The sequence below is a fragment of the Macrobrachium rosenbergii genome, chromosome 30 (assembly GCF_040412425.1).
Source record: "Macrobrachium rosenbergii isolate ZJJX-2024 chromosome 30, ASM4041242v1, whole genome shotgun sequence".
Lineage (NCBI taxonomy): Eukaryota > Metazoa > Arthropoda > Malacostraca > Decapoda > Palaemonidae > Macrobrachium > Macrobrachium rosenbergii.
Window position 1 is genome coordinate 21,576,511 of NC_089770.1, and position 22,070 is coordinate 21,598,580.

General features: G+C 37.1%; 1 protein-coding gene across 1 annotated transcript in view; it reads left to right on the forward strand.

Moving 5' to 3' along the window:
* Positions 1-22,070, forward strand: part of Smox (Smad on X) — a 330,926-nt gene that overhangs the window by 175,206 nt on the left and 133,650 nt on the right. The window lies entirely within an intron of this gene.

The following is a 22,070-nucleotide window of genomic DNA, read 5'->3' on the forward strand; positions in this document are numbered from 1 at the left end:
TGCGATGTCTGGAAGGCCGGGGTACAAGAATCGAGTCAGAGAGAGGCAATCGGTCGTGTGCTCAAGCACCTGGCCTGCAAGTTATTAACAGGTTGTAAACACGCTTTTGCTCTTCAAGTTCGTGTACTTGCACCCAAGTTCCTGTGCCTGCCCTCAAGTTCATGTACTTGCGCGATAGTTCATGCATTTGTTCCGAAGGAACACGTATTTTTTGTCCTTTTCATGTATTTCATCTCTGGTCCATGTAGGTCCCAGGCTCATGGCTTTGGACTCGTTTTCGTGTGGCTGTTTTCAGGTACGAGTTCTTGCACTGAGATCGTGCATGACGTAAAGGCATATCAATGTATTCCTCAAGTTCTTTTTTTTTCTCATATATACTAAGTTTATGTATGTTGTGATGACGAATGTGTGTTGTTTTATATGTAAGGTTTATAATATGTACCCAAAGTTTATGGAACTACATGTTGGAAAGACTAACATTCATGTTTATTCACACAAGTTCATAAATTTGGACTCGGGCTGTATACTTCAACTTAGGTTCAGTGATTTGGATACGGCCTCTTATTCCTTATTTACTTTCTTCAGTTTTGGCTCTTTTCATATATTTACGCTTAAGTTCATGCTTTTGACATCATGTGTTTGGACTCATGTTCATGTGTTTGCACTAGGGTCCTGAGTTATCGTTACATTTGCACACCGGTGCATGTATTTGCACCAGCGTTCAGGGATGTGGAGTCGGTTCACAAAACCTTCGACTCGACTTATCAGTTTATGGTACCACTGACTCCAACTTCATTGTTTCAGATTAAACTGATTCTGTTTTCTTGTAGTGACTGAAGGGACACAACATGCAAGGTATTTCATTCTAGCCTACGTGAATCATCCGTCTGCTTTTTAGCAACCTAATGTGCTGAAGTTGGCGCTTGAAGGCTTTAGCCACGGTATTGTGGCTTGTTTCTTATTATCTGCTAGAGAAGTAATCAAAAGGTTATCAGGTAAAGGATGTTAGAGAAATAATCTATTAAAATAGCAGAGGAGAAACCAGGAACATTGGTACAGTTTTTACAGACTGTTGACTACGAATCCAACAACCCAATATTGCCATTGACTGTACATCATAACTCAGGCTCACGTATTTGCACTCTCGTCCCTTTTGTAATGGCAACAGGTTGATTCGAATTTGCATTCAGGTTCATGTTGTTTTTGTATTTACGTTTGTATTGTTTACATCCCAGGAAATTATCTGCTCTCACGTTCATGAAGTCACTGGGCCTTGTATTGTAGTTTCCATTTTGAGTTGTATTCTTCTGACAGGGCTGAGCTGAGTAAAAGGAAAGACATTGAGCTGACCATTGCTTTTGCCGTCCAATGAATAATTGCATCAATGTTCTTGATTCCGAAAACTTTTTTTTTTTTCAAGTGTACCCTGATTTGGGTTAAAACTGCTGCTTATTCGTGCCATGAAGAGTGTGCCCTTTGACTCCCGCTAAGTCACGTGTTCTTATGTTTACTCTGCGAACAGCCCTATAATCCATGAATATCTCGTCTGTCCCTTTTCTTTTTCATTACGACGAATTTATGGAGTTGTTTCGTTGCTTCTTTTCCCATGTTGCTATAATCTACGTAGTCTTTTGAGATTTTCTGTCCTAGCAGTCAGCCTGAACTATCGATTGTCTGATTGCTTACCGGATTACAGCTCCTGTCAGATTGTTATGAAGCCTCTGTACAGTAGGTAGGTCTATAGTAAGGAATTTAGCTGTCGGAGGTCATAGTTACCTGTTCTTGGTTTCCGTAATAGCGATTATATATAATGAATCACCAATACACTTTAATGTATCGATAATTATTTGTTTGCTTATCGTACAGCAAGTATCAGGGTGCAGGAAATTTAAATTTAATGTTGATATTATTGTCCCAGAAGGTTTTGCCAATGTGACCTGTTATCATGTTTCGCCAAAATTGATGTGCAGACTTATGAAATAATATTCTGAATTACATCATAAATGAAGGACCATTCTTCTGGTTTTTCGTGTTTGGTGTCTTTATTTTGTGATGTCTTCCTGTAAGGATAACTTGAGAAACGTTGTTGGAATTTCACATTACCGCCAAATTTGGCCTTATGTCGGTTTTTTTTTTTTTTTTTTTTTTACAGACCTACGAAAAATGGCACGTTCTCAAGCAAAGAATAATAGTGTCATGGTTGAGACTAATCTTTGTAAACATGCAGTTTATTAATGAAATTAAATCAAGGAGTATATATACACACATATACATGTGTGTGTACTCAAAAAAGGGATGAAAATAAGACCTTTGTAATTAAAGCCTACTAGTTTAATGAATACCGAAGTGGCCCTTCCTCTCGTATATAAAGCTGCCCATCTGTTTACCGTAGCTATCTGTTTTATATGTATTTCATGCAGAATGAGAAAGTTGAGGGTAGATGTGAGCAAAAGTAAGGTATACAAGGGTAAGTGGTAATCGGGAAGACGGAGCAATGAATGTTAGTATGGATAGTGGAATAGCGGAAAGCAGTTGATTCTTCTACGTATTTTGGAGTAAACGTAGCGGATGAAGATAGGACGAGAGAAGAAGGGAATCGGGGAATAGGTGCAACAAGAAAGATGGCAGGGTGTGTGCAAAGGACTGGGAAAAGACACCACGCTATCTGTATTTGGGGGTTATTGTTTAGCCAACTCGTCTTCATGGGAGAGAAGTGTTAACGTTAAACGTGAATGGATTACAAGGAATGAAGGCGTTAAGGCGTAATGTTTGCGAAGTATATTTAGCATAAGAATAATAAGGTAAAAAATGTGTAGATATGTAGAAGTGGGTCAGAAGACTAGTGTAGGGAAAGGTATTGATCAGAGGATTTTGAGTTGGTCTGTTGGTTTTAGAAGAATAGGCGACGGGAGGTTGGTGTGTAAATCATAGGCGTTAAAAGGAAAAGATGAGAGGAAAACCTGGACAGGGGTGGATAAATGGATTGAAAGAGGTATTGGATGTAAGGGGCCTTTATGTCCAGGAATTGCAGAGTGCACACAAGATATGGATCAGTTCGGTATTGCGTATATGGGGATTGATGCATACTTAATGAGCCGTGTGCATGAATGGGGCTCAACAAGAATTCAGCATTTAAATGTGATGTGACGTGACTCTTGTGTTGATTTCTCGCTGAAGCCACGCATGTTAAAGGCAATGATTAAGATTGAATATAATCGCAGTTTGTGTTAATTTGTTAAAAATTTGTTTTCTAATGCCTGAAATAGAAATTTTTTATTCACATGGGTCTGGACACTTGTATACCCTATGAACTTCCCTTTTACCTCATGGAGGGCCAAAGAAACATTTTTTATTTTTTGTTATCTTTTTTATACAAGGTCAGGTGCAACTCGTACGTTACAATAATGCTTCCATAAAACGTCCATATAGCCCAGGTTGGTCGACCAGTCATTATCTTCCCCCAGGTCAGGGCTCCAAAACTTGGCCAAATGAAGGGAAATGGCTTATGATGTAGGGTATGTGTGCCGATTATGACTAAGCCTCCAGGTAGGCCTGTGTTTTTTATCCGTGTAGAAGAAGCCACTTGTGCCATCACTCTTAAACACACACACACACGCTACATATAAGTGTATATACATGTATAAATATATAAGTTTTATATACTGTACACACACACACACATATATATATATATATTATATATAAGCACACACAGATTTATACATGTATATTGTATATATGTATATATATAAATTATATATATATATATATTTATATATTTACCTACATTTAAGGTGACTGAACGACTATACTAAATAACAGTTCAGCGTTAGACTTTAATTGGAAAATTAAATAAGGTGAAAGCATAAAGTACAGAAATACATGATAATGAAGACATGAAAACTTGCATTATATGTATATGTATGTATATATATATACACACGTGTATACATATACATATAATGCAATTTTTCATGTACTCATTGTCATATATTTTTGTGCTTTCACTTTATTTAATTTCCAGTTAAAGTCTCAAGCCGAACAGTTATTTAATATTGATGAGCAGTCACCTTAAACGTGGTTAAATAATATTAATATTTTAATGAAGTTGCTTATCCTTAATTATTTTTATTGTTACTTGATACACGAATGTTTGATGTATAGTCCTCATGATTAAACCCTGTAAGCAGAAAATTCACGTCAAACACAAACAATTGAACATATTTCGTGTAAATGTACAAACTTCAAGCAGTAGCCGACGTCGAGTTTTGGAAACAAATCAGTGAATGAAATTGTGTTAGATTCATCGTCGTTTTCTGTTTATCCAGTTACTGAATTCTTAAGGGCAATTAACTGAATTAACTGCGGACCAATCCTGTGCGAGCTAAGCATTTCGTAACCGTGCTGGTTTAATTGTTAATAATATTGATGAAAAATGGTTCACAGTAAGCTCATATTTTCATGAAACAAAGTTAGAACAGAATGAATAGAAAATAGGCGATGATTCTAGTGAATTATGAATGTTCTTTCCCATTTCATTTTAGTTGTGTCAGTAATTCATATCAAGTTTATGCAGTATGTTCATACCTGAATTATTCGCCTAAATTTAACTTACCGTAACCGCTTAACTTACCACGCACTCATACACACTCATAGATGGGCAGATATACATATCTATACAGATAAAGCGTTGAGGTGTGTTTCAAAGATTTATGTGTATCACTTACATGAATACGTTACCGGCACATGAGTGCTCTATACATGCACACGACCGCATACTTACACGCATTCCTCGGAAACGTAATAGTGGCATACCGTAGCTGTTTCATCTTCCTCCCTCCTGGGAGTTTCAGGGAAGGGCAACCTCACCCCTAATTTGGGCCGCCTCTTCCCTGGAAAATGGTGTGAGGGAGGAGTTTCTAAGGTCGAGACACGTCGAGAGGTGACGGGGTTCCTCTCCCAGCGATATCCACGGGGTGAATGCGATTCGTAATTGCACTGATTAGGTGGACATTGCTCTGGCTTGCTTGCGATTCCGAGGTTCTTTTTTGGGCAGCTGGCTGCATTTGTGTTCGATCTGTATTTGTGTGTATGTTTTTATGTACGTGAAGCTGACTTGACCGTATAAGTTCTAGATATTAGTGTACATTCATGTGGATTTGTGTACGCATATATGTAGCCAGTGGTACTTTCCTCAACGAGGCAGTGACTCAGGCTGACAATTATATATATATATATATATATATATATATATATATATATATATATATATATATATATATATATATATATGTGTGTGTGTGTGTGTATATATATATATATATATATATATATATATATATATATATATATATATATATATATATATATATATATATATATATATATATATATATATAATAATATATACACGTATATATATGTTTATGTGTTTATGTATGTGTGTATATATATATATATATATATATATATATATATATATATATATATCGTATATATATGTGTGCGTGTGTGTTCGCGCGCACTTCAAAGTTCAGATTATTTAGTCAGATAGAATTATCAAATATAATTACATCGTTGGCATTTAGATGGAACAGATTGGCATTAAACGTTGATAATATGTAGTCTTAAAAATGGTTATATCACAGATAGTAGCGTCCTTAATAATGGTAATTTTAAATAACCTTTTAAATCAACATCAGAACTTCAGTTTCCGTGGGAACTTTGGTGCTAGGTAGCTGTGTTATTTTATTTTACTCACAAATTTTTGGTTGGAGAAATGTCTACTGATGTCATCCCAGTATTCTTGGGAAGAGCCTTCTGGTCGCCTCCAGTTCTTTGCACAGAGGTTTCCTGTTACTTTTCTGAGCGTCTCTAAGAATTTTGTAAGATGGTCCCCACTGGCCGCATTTTGTTTTTTACCAAATGACCTGTGTTAACCATTTGTTACGTTTCTTATATATCTTATGGGCCATATCCATTTCGTTTGTGTGGTTGACACTTTTGTTTGTGTTTAATTCCTGCAAAACTACTCCCTGTCTGTCGTTTATGAGTTTATGCAAGAGTTTGCACAGGCCGCCTTTCTTCCCTTTTCAAAAAGGTCCCGGATTGAATCCCTTTTCATTTGAAACATGACTTCCATTTTCATTTTCATTTTGTAACATGACTTCCATTTTGCTTTTCATTTTGTAACATGACTTCCATTTTGCTTTTCATTTTGTAACATGACTTCCATTTTGCTTTTCATTATGTAACATAACTTCCATTTTCCTTTTCATTTTGTAACATGACTTCCATTTTGCTTTTCATTTTGTAGCATGACTTCCATTTTCCTTTTCATTTTGTAACATGACTTCCATTTGCCATCCTTGAATGTATTGTAGAACTTTTCCCAGTTACCAAGTTATTCTTTGCAAAAGTTTGATGTCGTCTCATCGTTGATTTTTCGGCAAAAAGGCTCCACTGGCTATCGTACGTTTCAATGTCTGTACCGACCATCGTTAATTTTATAGAAAAAATACTCTATTGATCACCTCTCATTTCTGGCCATCCTGGATATTATGGATTTTATTGTATAAAATATCCGCCACAGACCATTTGTTTTGTTATTGATATTTATTTTGCAACGCAGCCGCAAATTCCGGTATTTTTTTTATATTTAGACAACATAGAATTAGTTAAATGGATAGTTTTATTCAGTATTATTGTAATGCAAGATACTTCAATATTTATACAACACAAGTAAGATGCTATGGTAATTCTGATATTTTACGTTTTTGTTGGTAATGCGTTAATGCCAGTAATCTATAACTGTAGTTAAGTTTCTCAAATGTTGCTCAATATATAGTTATGTATTTTTGTTAATCCTTTTTTGCTTTTGATTTCGTTATACTATACACCTCTGCTGTTTTTCCCTTTTCACTTACAAGGCATCATGATGGTTGAATAATGATGACTAGCGTGATGTAAATACTTTTATGTTAAAAAAATGGTAATATTTCCGAGCCGCGGAATGACTTAAGAGAATGTGAGAAGGCAATGCCAGCGGTTATATCCCCCAAGGTAGAAAGCCGCATGAATAAGTTAAATGCGAATCTCAAGGTAAGCGCTGGGTTGCATTCTTCCAGGAAATGAACTTTCATTTTCGTTGGGAGAGAGAGAGAGAGAGAGAGAGAGAGAGAGAGAGAGAGAGAGAGAGAGAGAGAGAGAGAGACTAACACGGTCTTGCAGTTTCAGGGAACCTTTGAATGATATTTAGTAGTAAACTTACAGCTACCTGTAGTAAAAGAATGCTAAGCGCCATAAATCGGTGTAACATTAAAGAAAAATTCCTAATTAGTTTGTCAACTTTTGTTAAAAAAACAGAGTGAAAAGTAGGATTACCAAGAGCTAAATTTGGCAAATGGGAAGTAAGATTATTGAGGCCATTAATATGAATATAGATGCTCTGAAGATAGTAAATCCACACTGCAGGCCTCTTCACAGTATTCAGAGGTGAAATAGCAACCCAAGAACTTGTTAGGCTGAAGGAGAAGTATGTAATATCAGTTTTTGATAGGGTAGGAAAGAATTATTCCTTTATTTGCGAATGGTATTACTTGCAAATGTTGTCCGACGAAATTGCCATGTTAAAAGATAAATGTAAGTAGATTATGAACATGAATCAGACTAATCAGCGTTAATTATAAGGATGATTTTCTCTGTTCCCATCCATTACTGTATTCGGAATTTCCCCATCCCCCCTTGTGCTTCCATATTTAGGTCCATGTTACTCTGGACTTACACTGCAAGGATTGCCCCGGTTGTCAAGTTGTAACAGAAACTCGAATGAAGGTGATGAAGTCTGTCGTGCCCTTCTGTTTGCCTGATATAAATTTACTTCTACTGTAGATTGTGTTCGTGCTCAAAATCATCACCTAAAATCCTGCTCTGTAGTTCGGTACATTTGTTTCATCCCCGTCCAGAGAGTTTGTGTAAATATGCTGTCTCGTGCTAGTCATTAGATTGAACATAAACTGAGAGAGAGGGAAAAAGCGAAATATCTTTTATCCATATGCTCTTGTATTGTTACATACCACGTGCATCTTTGTGAGCAGTCGTATCATGTGGTGCAGTAATCCTTTTCTGCCTTCGTCAATGCCTTCATACCAATATTTTTCTCCTAAAAGCTCACGAAACCATACCCAGTGCCAGTTGATGACATGCCTTCACGAGATATTCGTTTTGTAATGCCCAACGTGGAAACTGAATGGCGTTTAATACCCACTGACTCAATGTCCAAGTACCTCCTGGTATGACACCTTCATATCCTGATATCACAAGTATGCTCAGCGCTGGCCTCATATCTAATAATCATGTTGTGTACTGACTCGGTACGCTAGTACCCGTCTCATCTTTGACGTCACTTTCTTATCAAAGGTCTATCATGGCACTGTCATTCTCAGTACCTACTGCCATCAATCTCAATATCAGTGGTACCCAAAACACTTGTCTTAGAGATGTCTTAATGCCCGTCAATCACATGTTACTGTTGATGTCATATCATTACCATCTGAGGTCATACCCAATACCCACTGACATTATTATGTCTGATACGGCTAGCATGACTAATCTTGTCAACGACGTCATGCCCAGTATACACTGACGTCAGCCCCGATGCTTAGACATACTCCTAATGACCCGAGTACATTATACCCTGATATGCACTGAGATCATATCATGTAACCTCCCTTATACCTAATACCTAGTGTCACCATGCCGTGAAACCTGTCTTGACATCACAGACACTGATAGACCTGGTATCTACGTGAAATCATACCGTGTAACCACACTATATCATGCGCTCGGACACTGCACCGAGTGTACACCTCCATCTGTTACCCATTTTACATCTTACACAATACTCCACTTGACACCATACCGAGTGCGATTTACTCCAGGCTCGAATCTACTGAAGTCATACCAAGTACTTACTCCTTTACGACACATTTCTCATGATCATCGAACCCAGTAGCCAGTGACATACACAATAACCTCCTTGCTTCATACCCAGTACCCGGTGACATACCCTGTAACCTCTTGCAAGCGAGGTTATTCGCAATGCCCCCATTGTGCTGCTGCTGCTGCTGCGGCATTGCCTTGTCCTCTCTGCTGTCTGCTGGCCTCCTCCCTCCCTCCCTCCCTCCCTCCCTCACAGGATGCTGACCTTTTATTAGGAGACATAGATAAAAGGTAGGATGAAAGGCAGGCCGCTAGCTTCCTCCCTCTCTCACCCCCTCCCCCCCAAACCCATCACCTCCATCGTTTCCCCCTGTGGAGAGAGGAGGAGGAGGAGGAGGAGGTGGGGGAGCAAGAAAGGCTTCAAACCGGCCCTTATGGTTTGGGGTCGTCGCTTTGTGAGGGGGTAGAGGGGTTACTGGTGGTGACTGGTTGTGTTAGACGGTATGAAGTAGGGTTTCAGGTGTGAGAGGGTTGGTCGTGCAAGGCGCTCTCTCTCTCTCTCTCTCTCTCTCTCTCTCTCTCTCTCTCTCTCTCTCTCTCTCTCTCAAAATTCTTCACAGAAAACATGTAATCCGTCTTCGATATCGGTACTTGAAAAGTATCACTTTTCCGCAGGTATGCGATGGCAGTTAATTTTTTGTGAACGTTGTCTATAACATTTTAATTTTGTAAGCCATGTAAAACGTTTGCGGTGCACGATGGTCACCCTTGAAGCTCTCTCTCTCTCTCTCTCTCTCTCTCTCTCTCTCTCTCTCTCTCTCTCTCTCTCTCTCTCTCTCTCTCTCTCCATGGTGCTTATCATCATCCTCATCGCCATCACCACCACCACAGACAATACAGTATATTCATCAGTTGAGTGACGTGCCGTTGTATATACATTGGAGAATTCGAGAGTTCGCATATTAATGCCTTCTTGTCAAAAAAATACTTCTAATAAATTACTAAGGATGTTGTCGCTTATTTAGGTAGAAATACTTTCTTTTCCTTTGTATTTTTAAATCATATATTTTTTTATTTTTCTCAATTATTGTGACAGTCATATATATAATTTATATATATATATATATATATATATATATATATATATATATATATATATATATATATTATATATATATATTGTATAGTGAGTCTCACATTCTCCTTAATTTGTTTTATACACTGCTGCTTATGTTTTTTCCATATTTCACACGTGGACATTTTAACAACAATAATAATAATAATAATAATAATAATAATGGTGATGACGAGGATGAGGATAATGATGATACTGTGCCATTCTGTAACTTGGTCAGTGTAGGAATAGAAGATGTCTTTAGATAGCTGGTAGACAGTACGACGGACAGTTCAGGATCATTTTCAGTGAGTTACTTGATGTCTCCAAATTTCCAAATCTCTTTCTCTGTCTCTCTGTCTCTGGTTTTCCTTTGGAATGATCTGTTTTGTGGTGTGTACTTCTCTCTCTTTCTCTCACTCTTTCTCCGTATCATTATTTTATCCGTGTCCATGATTTGAATTTTTGCTTTTATATGTGTATTTTGTCATTGAGTCTCTCTCTCTCTCTCTCTCTCTCTCTCTCTCTCTCTCTCTCTCTCTCTCTCTCTCTCTCTCTCAAGCGTTTAATCTTCACCAGTGTCAGTGTCCCCGAATATTATTTCTAGTCGTGTCTGCTTTTTTTTCCGCTAAGAATAACTCTCTCTCTCTCTCTCTCTCTCTCTCTCTCTCTCTCTCTCTCTCTCTCTCTTAACGTGAGTGTGTATGTTAACGTCAAGTGATGAGCCAGCAGCTTCCTTAGATGGCTGTAGCATCATTAGTAGAATGTGTGCGCTATTTTTAGAGCCATTGTTTTACGTAGGTGGTATAAATAGCAGTCTGATTCATGCCATTGCACTCGCCTCTTATTTCTTTTGGCTTTCCTTTATTTTTTGGATATTGATATAAAGGTGTAAGATATATACATATATATATATCTATATATATATATATATATATATATATATATAGATATATATAGATATATATACTTATATTTATATCTATATATAGATATATATACATATATTTATAGATATATAAATATATATGTAGATGGAATCTAATATATGTATTCCATCTTGCTGGGTGCTCATGGAAGCAAGAGCTCGTGCTTTCACAAGGCCAGCTTAATCGTCTGACAGCAGAATGTATGGTCGCGATCTTCATTCCCTGACAATCGCATGTTCGTTTTGGCGCTAGACGAAAAAGTTTTACCTCTCGTGCTAGATGAATGCTTTGGTGGAGGTGTTCGATATTCTCGGATGTGAGGTTGAGACTAGGCATTCCGGATGAGAGTTTTCTTCACAAGTTTCCTTTGGAGATGTTAGATTCTCGTATTGGAGAAAGGGTAAAACAAATAGTACGTTTTGGTATTTATGGCCGTTAGTAGTAATTCTACTCTCTCAGATCAGCTCGCACAAATGACAACGCACACAGACACATACATATATACATATAATAAACAGATTAAGTACATGTAATGTACAGATGTATGTATGAACTTTTCATGCAATGCACTTGTGCAAAGATGAGGAAAAGAAATTCCGACTGCGTGCATTGTGAGCAGCATTGATAAATACCAAGATAATACACACACCCACCCACATATATATACATTATATATGTATATATACACATACACGCTAATATATATTTATATATACACACATACATACATACACGCTAACACATTCACTTACATAAACACGTAGTTAGATTCCCGCACAAATGTAATAGTTAATTTACGAGTGCCTATACACTGTCGATTAACATGCGGCGCCTGTTGATAAACAAGCGCAGATGATCTTACACACAACTACAGAAACATAAACAAGGAAAGAACAAAAACACTTGGAGAGATGAAAATGACCGACGGATACGGACGGACAATGCTCTGAGAAGTAGTCATTTACATAACAGCACGTTTTCCTCTGAATTTATTGCCTTATTCTTTAAAACATTTATCAGATTGTCCTATTTGTTTTGATATTTATGAGCGCCTGAGCGGTGGGGCTGTCAGCTTGTGGACATAAATGTTTCCTAAATTTAGAATGATGCTCACATGTGAAATACTACATGTTGCAATATCTCTCTCTCTCTCTCTCTCTCTCTCTCTCTCTCTCTCTCTCTCTCTCTCTCTCTCTCTCTCTCTCTCTCTCTCTCTCTCGTATTTTATTTGTTGTGTTATACACGCCCCGTTCGATATTGTGTTGAAAGTCCTGTATGGATTAAGTTAGAGGTATTGCATGGATAAAGTTAAACATTTTCTAAGTACCAAGTTAGAGGTACTCTAAGTTGTTATAGGCACCCACGTCATTTGAAGGTGCTGTAATGAAACATCTAGAGAAATTATACATTTAGGTCATTATAAATATTCTATTAGGGAATTTGTAAACAAACAATCACTTCTTAGTGACCTTTGGTTCAGGTCAGGTACTTCCTGGAATAACTGCACTAATTGGGAGTATTTGGAGTCGCAGGTACCGTTTGGAGTAGTCGATTGTGCTTGTTGGGTAGTCTTTTAATTTTCATTTCTTTGGCGAAGAAACTGAAATGGACATATCTGCTCTAAGCAAGTTTTATTTTTTAAGAAGGAACTGATTTAATGATTTAAGGAATACAGCGGAAGCAGAGAATTCCATATTCTGAAGGCGAATGGTGTACAGGACAGATCAAAACGGTTGGCACGCATCTGTGCACAGTAATTTAGAAAAAAAAAAGTCTCAAAAGATGTCCAAAGCGATATTTGCAGAACAAGCAGAGGGCAATGACTTTATGGTGAAGTTGAATTGAATCTAAGTAGAAGGTGAGAGCTATGTCATTCATTAGACGTAAGCCCTTTGATTTGGTTGTCATTCAGACAAGAGAATCTTGGGTCAGTGTTACTTTTGTGAATCGGCAGGAGATACCTGTAAGATCCTGCTTTCAAGCCAAAGTGATTATTCCTCTTACCATCATCAACCTTAACTTCTCTTAATGTCAGCTCCACACTTTTTTTCCTCACCATTACATTCTTCAGTTTGCTCTTCCATCCACTCGCATTATACTAACAGGTTGTGGTAGCAGCCCATTTTCCTCACCATTTTATTTTTTTCGAGAACAATTATTAATATTATTTTAAAACAATAGATTTCCATTCAAGCCACCATCCGATTAAATCACCTAGCTCAATCACCCTCTTATCTTCATTAAACCCAGTCAGGCACGGATTAACTCAAACTAGGACACTTGTTTTTTCTTGCTTTGTCACCAGTCATACACACACACGCACACACACACATTTATGTAAAATATGTTCTAAGGTATTTTTCCCTCAGGAATGGGTTGCACTAAAACGGTATATTGCTTTCTGGCCGTCATAGCAAGTCTTTTTAAGGAGGAGGTAGATAGCCCCAAGCCCTTTTTCGTGACCCAGCAAATTCTGCTACCTATTTACGATTGGGTGGACTTGCGGGCGGGTGTTAGTATGGGAGCAAACTTATTTGCGATTGGGTGGACTTGCGGGCAGGTGTTAGTATGGGAGCAAACTTGTTCCATGCGGTCGTGAACCTGAACCCCAGAACACTAAGCCAGGGTGCAATATATACTGTATAATATATAATTATATATATATATATATATATATATATATATATATATATATATATTATATATAATTATATATAATATATATATACAAGTATATATATATATATATATATATATATATATATATATATATATATATATATATATATATATATATATATATATACACACACACACACACACACACACACACACACACACACACTAGCTGATCAACCCAGCACTGTTCAGGAAAACTCTGACAGCCAATCATTTACCTTAGAAAGGTAACACGTGGTGTGTTTTTGATTAACGTGTTTATTTAAAGTAGTGAATTTAGATAGAATTGTTAATTACAGGAAAGAAAAGCATTTTCAATGATAGTACGCATACTTTACACGACCAAAGAATTCAAAGGAGATGTAGGAAAATTTTTGTAAGTGTGGCTGCAGTTCCAGTCACATTACTTGGCCCGACACTGAGCAAGTCACACATTGGCCTGCCGCTGCTGCCGAGCCCCATTCTTGCTAGTTTCCACAGTCGATACGAAAGTGTATGAACCTGCGTTCCCAACGCTGTTCCTCATTGGACGGGTTGGTATCATTCTCGGCTAGCACTCTGCTGGGCCCGCGTTCGATTCTCTGACCGGCCAATGAAGAATTAGAGGAATTTATTTCTGGTGATAGAAATTCATTTCTCGTTATAATTTGGTTCGGATTCCACAATAAGCTGTAGGTCCCGTTGCTAGGTAACCAATTGGTTCTTAGCCGCGTAAAATAAATCTAATCCTTCGGGTCAGCCCTAGGAGAGCTGTTAATCAGCTCAGTGGTTTGGTTAAACTAAGGTATACTTAACTTAACGTTCCCAATGCTCCATGTTTCACACCAGTCCAAAATGTTATCGCATGGCTGGGTCTTTGCCAGGAGCTGCAGCAAATAAGGTAACCTGGATGGTGGGGGTATGGGTTTGAAACTTGTGTGAAAACCTTCCTTGTGCAAAATTTTGTCTAGATTGGTCAGGCGGTTCGGTTTCTATAGAGCACAAGTTTACATGCGTACAAGTATACAAGTTTAGTTACATTCACATATATATATATATATATATATATATATATATATATATATATATATATATATATATATATATATATATATATATATATATATATATATATATATATATATATATATATATATATATACGAGGGTAAGTCAAAAAGTTCCAGGAAAAATTGTTGAATGATGTATTTACACAGGAATGAAACAACCAAATACTTGGTAAACAATTATCTGTGATGTAGTGATCCATATAGACTTGTTACCTCAGTCATCCTCTTGCTACCGTGGTGTTAACATCTGCTTCAGAAAAGTAACTTCTTGAACCCATGGAAAATAAAAATTTTGAGATGAGAGCTAACATCAAGTTCCTGACCAAGCTTGATTGGAAAACAGGAAAAATTATTGAAGCTTTGCAACAAGTTTATGGAGATTCTTCTCCATCTAAATCAGTTGTTTATGATTGGATAAAGCGATTTAAGGATGGTCGGGAGGACCTCAAAGACAACCCAAGAGAGGAAGACCATCGACTGCAAAAAATGAAAGAATTGTGGCTTTGGTGCAGAATCTAGTGGATGAAGATCGTCGGATTACTATCGATATGATAGCTAATGAAACTGGGATCTCCCATGGTTCCGCATTTTCAATTTTAAATGAAAATCTATGTTTGAGTAAACTTTCAGCACGTTGGGTCCCAAAAACGTTGCGCGAAGACCAACTGCATCAAAGAGCTGAACTTTCTCTTGCAGTTTTAACGAAGATTGAATCAAATGAATCAGAGTTTTTGACCGGATTGTTACTGGAGATGAAACTTGGATCCATCAATATGACCCAGAAAGTAAAATTCAATCAAAGCAATGGTTACCAAGAGGTTCAGCTGCACCAGTGAAGTTCAAAGTGGCGAGATCTGCCCAGAAGGTTATGGCAACAGTGTTTTGGGACTCGAAAGGAGTGATTTTGATTGATTTCCTTGAAGGACAAAAACAATCACCGGGAACTACTACAAAGGTGTTTTGCAAAAACTGAAGACTGCATTGGCTAAAAACGTCGAGGAAAGTTGCACCGCAGAATTTTGTTCCATCATGATAACGCTCCATCACATTCATCAAGGGTTGCAAGAGAAGTCCTACGGAAATTTAGGTGGGAAACTCTTCCACATCCTCCTTATAGTCCTGATCTTGCTCCTTCAGATTTTTTCCTATTCCCAAAACTCAAGGAACACTTAAGAGGAGTCCGGTTTGAATCTTTGGATGCTGCTAAACATGCAGTTTTAACATGGTTTAATAGAAAGGCCCCAAATTTCTACAAAGAAGGGTTGCAGAGGTGGAAACAGCGCCTTGAAAAGTGTATAGAGTTAGATGGTAGGTATGTAGAAAAATGATGTTTGAATTTCCTTAAATAAAGAGAATATTGAATTTTTCCTGGAACTTTTTGACTTACCCTCGTATATATATATATATATATATATATATATATATATATATATATATATATATATATATATATATATATATATATATATATATATATATTATATATATATATATGTATATATATATATATATATATATATATATATATATATATATATATATACATACATACATACAAACACCATCCGACTTACAACTTGCTCGACATACGACCACTCTTGCTTACAACCGAACTTCTGGCACCGGGGCTGGGCAGGCTGATGGTTAAAAATACACGCCGTATAACAGTTGCCTACGGAATTACTTGGCAAGGCACAATCTCTGGAGAGCTCTCTCATCACTCAGGCAGCATCGGTTTGAGTTACCCTGCCCTATCAGCATCATCATACAGTATTAACTGTGCTGTAGACTGAGTTGCAAACCGATTTACAGTAAAATCGACTTCTAGGATCTGTGCAAGAACCTCTCCCCGTTGTAACTCAATGCCCACCTGTACATAGTATACATTGTATAAATGATTAAAATATATTATGGTAAAAAGATTGAAATAATGATTGCACATTACATTACAGAACTATTTAGGTATTTTATACAGCAAAGGTTTCATATGCTCTACCCAGCATGTTGTCCACTTGGTAATGTGGACAACATTTTGACTTACAACCGGTTGGTTGAAACCAAGCTCAGTTGTAAGTAGGTTGGTATTTGTGTGTGTGTGTGTGTGTATATATATATATATATATATATATATTGTCATAAATATATATATATGTCATAAACTGGCCCTTGGCTTGGTGAGAAAATTGAAACAAAATTATAATGATGCTGCCATGAAACCAAGAGAGCCCAGTTTATGAGCAAAAGGACAAGTTATTTGAAAACTTACCTTAGATTTTCCTGGATTTACAATTGAATGGGGAAGGTCGCCATATGGGAATTCAGAATTCTGTTACAAATTTACAGGGATTTATTTACAGAAACTTAGCAAATCAACAATGAGACACGACAACATAATCACTAAGGGGCAGATTCAGTATAGGACACAGGGAACAATGATGCAATGATTTGGCAACAAGCAAGTGGATTAAAATGGGGCCAATATGTAGTACAATCAGTTCAATGATAATAATAACATTCAGTCTTGCCCTGATTACATGAAATAGTCCCAGGTAATGCAAATGATGGAACTCCAGGATGGGAGAATAATTCATATGAACATTCGGGCCACAATGGAATTCGTTACTGACTGCGACCAGGAATTATCAGGATTTTGGTGGCAGACGAGATACTGAAGCATGGATAGCGATCGTTCCGCATGTCCCCTGAAAGAGACGTTCTCAGTTAGGAATGACGGTATACACTGAAGGAGATGGAATTCCCCTATGAAATATCACCCAATACACGTTCTTAAATACAAAACAGAACGTAGCCCAGAAGATAATTATAATGAGATCACATATTCACAATCTGGGAATCGGAGCAGCGTAGGCTTTAACAATGGACACGTGATCGCACTCACACAAAGATAAAATTAACACTGATATAGCTTAACCTAAATAGCCGTTAAATTGCACTGGGGAGGGATAATTGATAGTTATCACGGGATCTTTACTGGAATTTAAGGTACGTTAAATGGCAAGGCATGGGATACAGGCAGGATTCTAACAAAGGGAGGATTTCTTTATGGAGGAAGAGGTTAAAGTTTAAAGAAATGGAATTTTAAGGAGTCTAAGTAAAAAGGGAAAGGGCTGGTCTTGACTACTTGCAAACGTATGAACCTTTTATGACTGTTGTTGGCGCCTACAACCATTCCAGGTGTCCGTTGAAGTCAGTCCCACCAGCGGAGCTGGAGAAAATGAAGCATGTCTGCTACAGATGAAATCAGAGGAGCGTCTCTCCTTGCTTTTCAAAAGCATGGCTTCTTCGAGCGTCTGGCGTCGGGCCCACCCATACCTGCAAGCATGTCAAAAGGACCAGCAAAGAGGGCATAGGAAAAACACACTTATCATTATATGCCTATAGATCAGAATGCTACCTGTTCCCTAGTGCTAAATGGCCCTTTTGGCCTCCCCTATCCCTACATGTCTCCCCATCGCGTGATGGGGGGAAAAGGGGGTTTGTATTCTTTGCTGGATTGCGCGATGTTGGGGCGGGTACGGAGGCCTAGCTAGCGGCTGTTGACTGGTTCAAGTAGGCTTGGTGTCTGCGCGACGCTCGCCAAATTCCCCGAAATGATAGGCAGGAATAACAGATTATTTCAAAATTAACTAATGAGATCAAAGTTACAGGAAGGGAGGGATGTTTATTCTTGAGAGTTCCCCCCTTAAAAAAGGCCCTTCACACCCTTTCAGGTGTGAGGGTCTTAGCTAATTCCACCTGACTGGCCCTTGACCCTACATAAGGTGGATTGTGGCTCTGCACATCTAAAGGAACCTACCTAACTGCTAAGAGGGGTTCTGCATTGGCTAATTTACAGGCCTAACCTACCTAAGGGTATAGATACGGCTACTAACTGGCTAGGCTGACAGGAGAAATCTACGCCTAGACAAATGCACCCTGCAAACACTTAACCTAACCTAACCTACTATCCCCATGACTGGCACTGAACGAGCTGGCACTAGCGAATGGCACGCACTGAGTTATGATCGGCACTGCACTTTACGATTAACACGCAACAAATTGAAACATGACGCACCTAAAGGGTAATTCACAATGTATGATTAAGTCATATATCAGTTTGAGTCTAGAGTGGGTTGGAAGGCGGTTAGTTGGAAAAAGGTTAGTAGTACAAAGGCTAAGTGGTTAATAGTTAATGCTACGGGCTCAGAGGTCACACAGGCTACCTTCTCTGAGCAGGTGCCAGGATTGCTCTGAGATGGAAGCAGCACTGTGCCAACGGGCATGAGTGCCAAGAGAGCTTATGGCTCTGCCTCACTAAGTAAATTTCTTCCGCCCCTTCTTCTTCTTCGAGTGCCTCCAGGGGCTGGCTAGGCCATTCCTAGGGGGCAATGAGGATACTAACTCTGAAGAATGGCCAGGAGTGCCGTCAGGAGCAGGATTAGGGGCAGCCTCAAGGGCTACGGGCTGGCCTCCTACTTTGGCTGCTGCGACAACTGTTGTGGGAAGGCCATAGAGAGGCCGCTCCTTTGATCTCCTCCTCTTTCCATTTTACTGAAGCCTCACACGAGTAATATGAATATGTATAAACAGTGAAGTTGTGTGGATATTTTCAGACATATGTATATATATGTATATATATATGTATGTATACAGTATATGTGTGTATGTATGTATGTAATGAAAATATAATATTCAGTTTTTTATGGGAATAATGTTGACTTTACTGGGAAGAAGCCTTATTTTTATATATATATATATATATATATATATATATATATATATATATATATATATATATATATACATACATACATACACACACATACATACATACATACATACATACATACATACACACACACACACACACACACATATATATATATATATATATATATATATATATATATATATATATATATATATATATATATATATAATATGTCTGAAAATATCCACACAACTCAACTGTTTATACATGTTCATATTACTCGTGTGAGGCTTCAGTAAGACGGGAAGAGGAGGAGATCAAAGGAGCGGCCTCCCTATGGATTAGAAATAGAAAAGAGCAGATGTTGGGTTGGGTACATACATAAATACCCGAGTGCAGCGGATATGTCCTTAGTGCATCGGCACCTGAAGAAGACCGTACGTCTTCGAAAGCCTCTACTTTGTAAATGAAAGCTTCTGGAATCTCAACCATCTTGTCTTATTGAAGCCTAATGCGAGTAATATGTATGTATGTGTTTTTTTTTTTTTGCACTGATTTTATACCGTGATGTAGTAATTTCTTGTGGGTCCATATAGCTGTATGTTTGCGATAGCAATCTTTTTCCTCGTTGTACCTACCTGTCTTTAGTAGTACCAAGTATGGTGAGAGTTACTTGAAAACGAGTTTGCACTGTGCTCGTTGATTGATGCAATCTTGTGTCTGCTAATACTGGGTTATTTAACTCTCAGTTAATGAATAGGCGTTTATAAGATAGAGGGGAGAGAGTTGAAGAGATATTTTGAGGTAAAAAAAATTTAAGAGCAGATAACGGAGAGAGAGAGAGAGAGAGAGAGAGAGAGAGAGAGAGAGAGAGAGAGGTAGAGTTTTTGTGAAATAGAGAGAGAGAGGGGAGGGGGGGGGCTCTTCAATAAATTCTGAAGAGCATTTAGAGGAGAGATTAATGGCGTAATAGATGTGAAAACAGCTCAGAAAAGAGAGAGGGAGAGAATTTGAAATGACAGCCTGAGAGAGCAACTTTGAAATGCTAGTCAGCTTGTCCAAAGGGTTATAATCAGCATTCTTACTGTTATTTGTCGCAGTATCTCCCTTTTTTTTGAAGCTAGTTTTTTTGAAGTAATATTTACCTAAATTTTCTGTGTGTAGTTACGGCACACGAATATCGTTTAATATCAAATACCCTTATAACTTATAACCTACTGTATAAGCGAAGGGAATTATAACAAACTTTGCTATCAAAAGAAAATTTTAGATATATATATATATATATATATATATATATATATATATATATATATATATATATATATATATATATGAACATAGATATGCATATACTATATATTAAGTAATAATGTAACTATCCATCAATCTATTTATATATATATATATATATATATATATATATATATATATATATATATATATATATATATATATATATATATATATATATGTCTATCTATCTATCTATCTATATATATATATATATATATATATATATATATATATATATATATATGTATGTATATACACAAAATATGTAATATACACAAAATATGTATTTATGTATATATACACATATAAATGTAAATAGATAGATAGATAGATATATAGATAGAGAGATAGGTAGATAGACAGACAGACAGATACATAGGTATATTCGTACACGTTTGTAATTCCTTCTGAAACGTTCGATATCTTAGTATTTTTAGGCCTTTATTATCACTTCGAAGCTTTGGATCCGAAATGAACAACAAGTGAAGAAAGATGAGTGAATAAGGTTATTCAATTTCATTCAGTTATTTTAGGTAGAGTACGTCAAGAAAAATCTTTTGTATAAAGAAAATAAACATCGAAAACTGCTAAGTTGTTTTAGATGTAATCGTAATGAAAATTTTTTTGCATGAAGAAAATAAACCTTGAATTTAACCAAGTAATTCAAAGACTGAAGTTGAGGAACTGTTAGACAGAATCTGTATTTCTAAAAAAAAAAAAAAAAAAAAAAAGTCAATTTATCGGAAAGTTTTACTTGAAGATCTATGTTTCTAAAGAAAAATAAGAATTTATCGCCATGTTTTAATTAAGTAAATAAAAGTTCAGTGGTCTCGACAAATGGATTTACGATTATAGGAAACTGTCTGATGATGCGTCCGATTTTAACAAGTCTTCAAGAATCCTTCTCGTTTTCTCCTTTTTCCATCTGTCTCTCCCGGAACATTCCACAGTTTCGTCTTCCTGGAGCGAGGAAGAGAGCCAGGAATCGGAGGAGCCTCAAAAATCCGTTGTACTAGACCCTGAAGACTTCGGGAACTGGCTCTTCCAGGAATCTGAAGAAGAGAGACAGGACTCAGAGGAGTCACAAAAATCCGTTGTAACAGATCCTGAAGACTTCGGGGTCTGTACATTTAGTTTTCATTTTTGCTGTGAACTAGAAACCAAATCCCTTTTCAAATCGCTCATAAAAGAAAGGTAGCACAGTTAATACTATTATTATTTTTTATATGCGAAGCTTTATATCGAATAAGAATAAAATATTGTAAATAGACAAAGCAGGCTTCCTTAGACTAAAATGTCGTATGTAAAATAAAGAGAAAAACGGATTGGAGAGAATAACAAAAGACTTGGAAG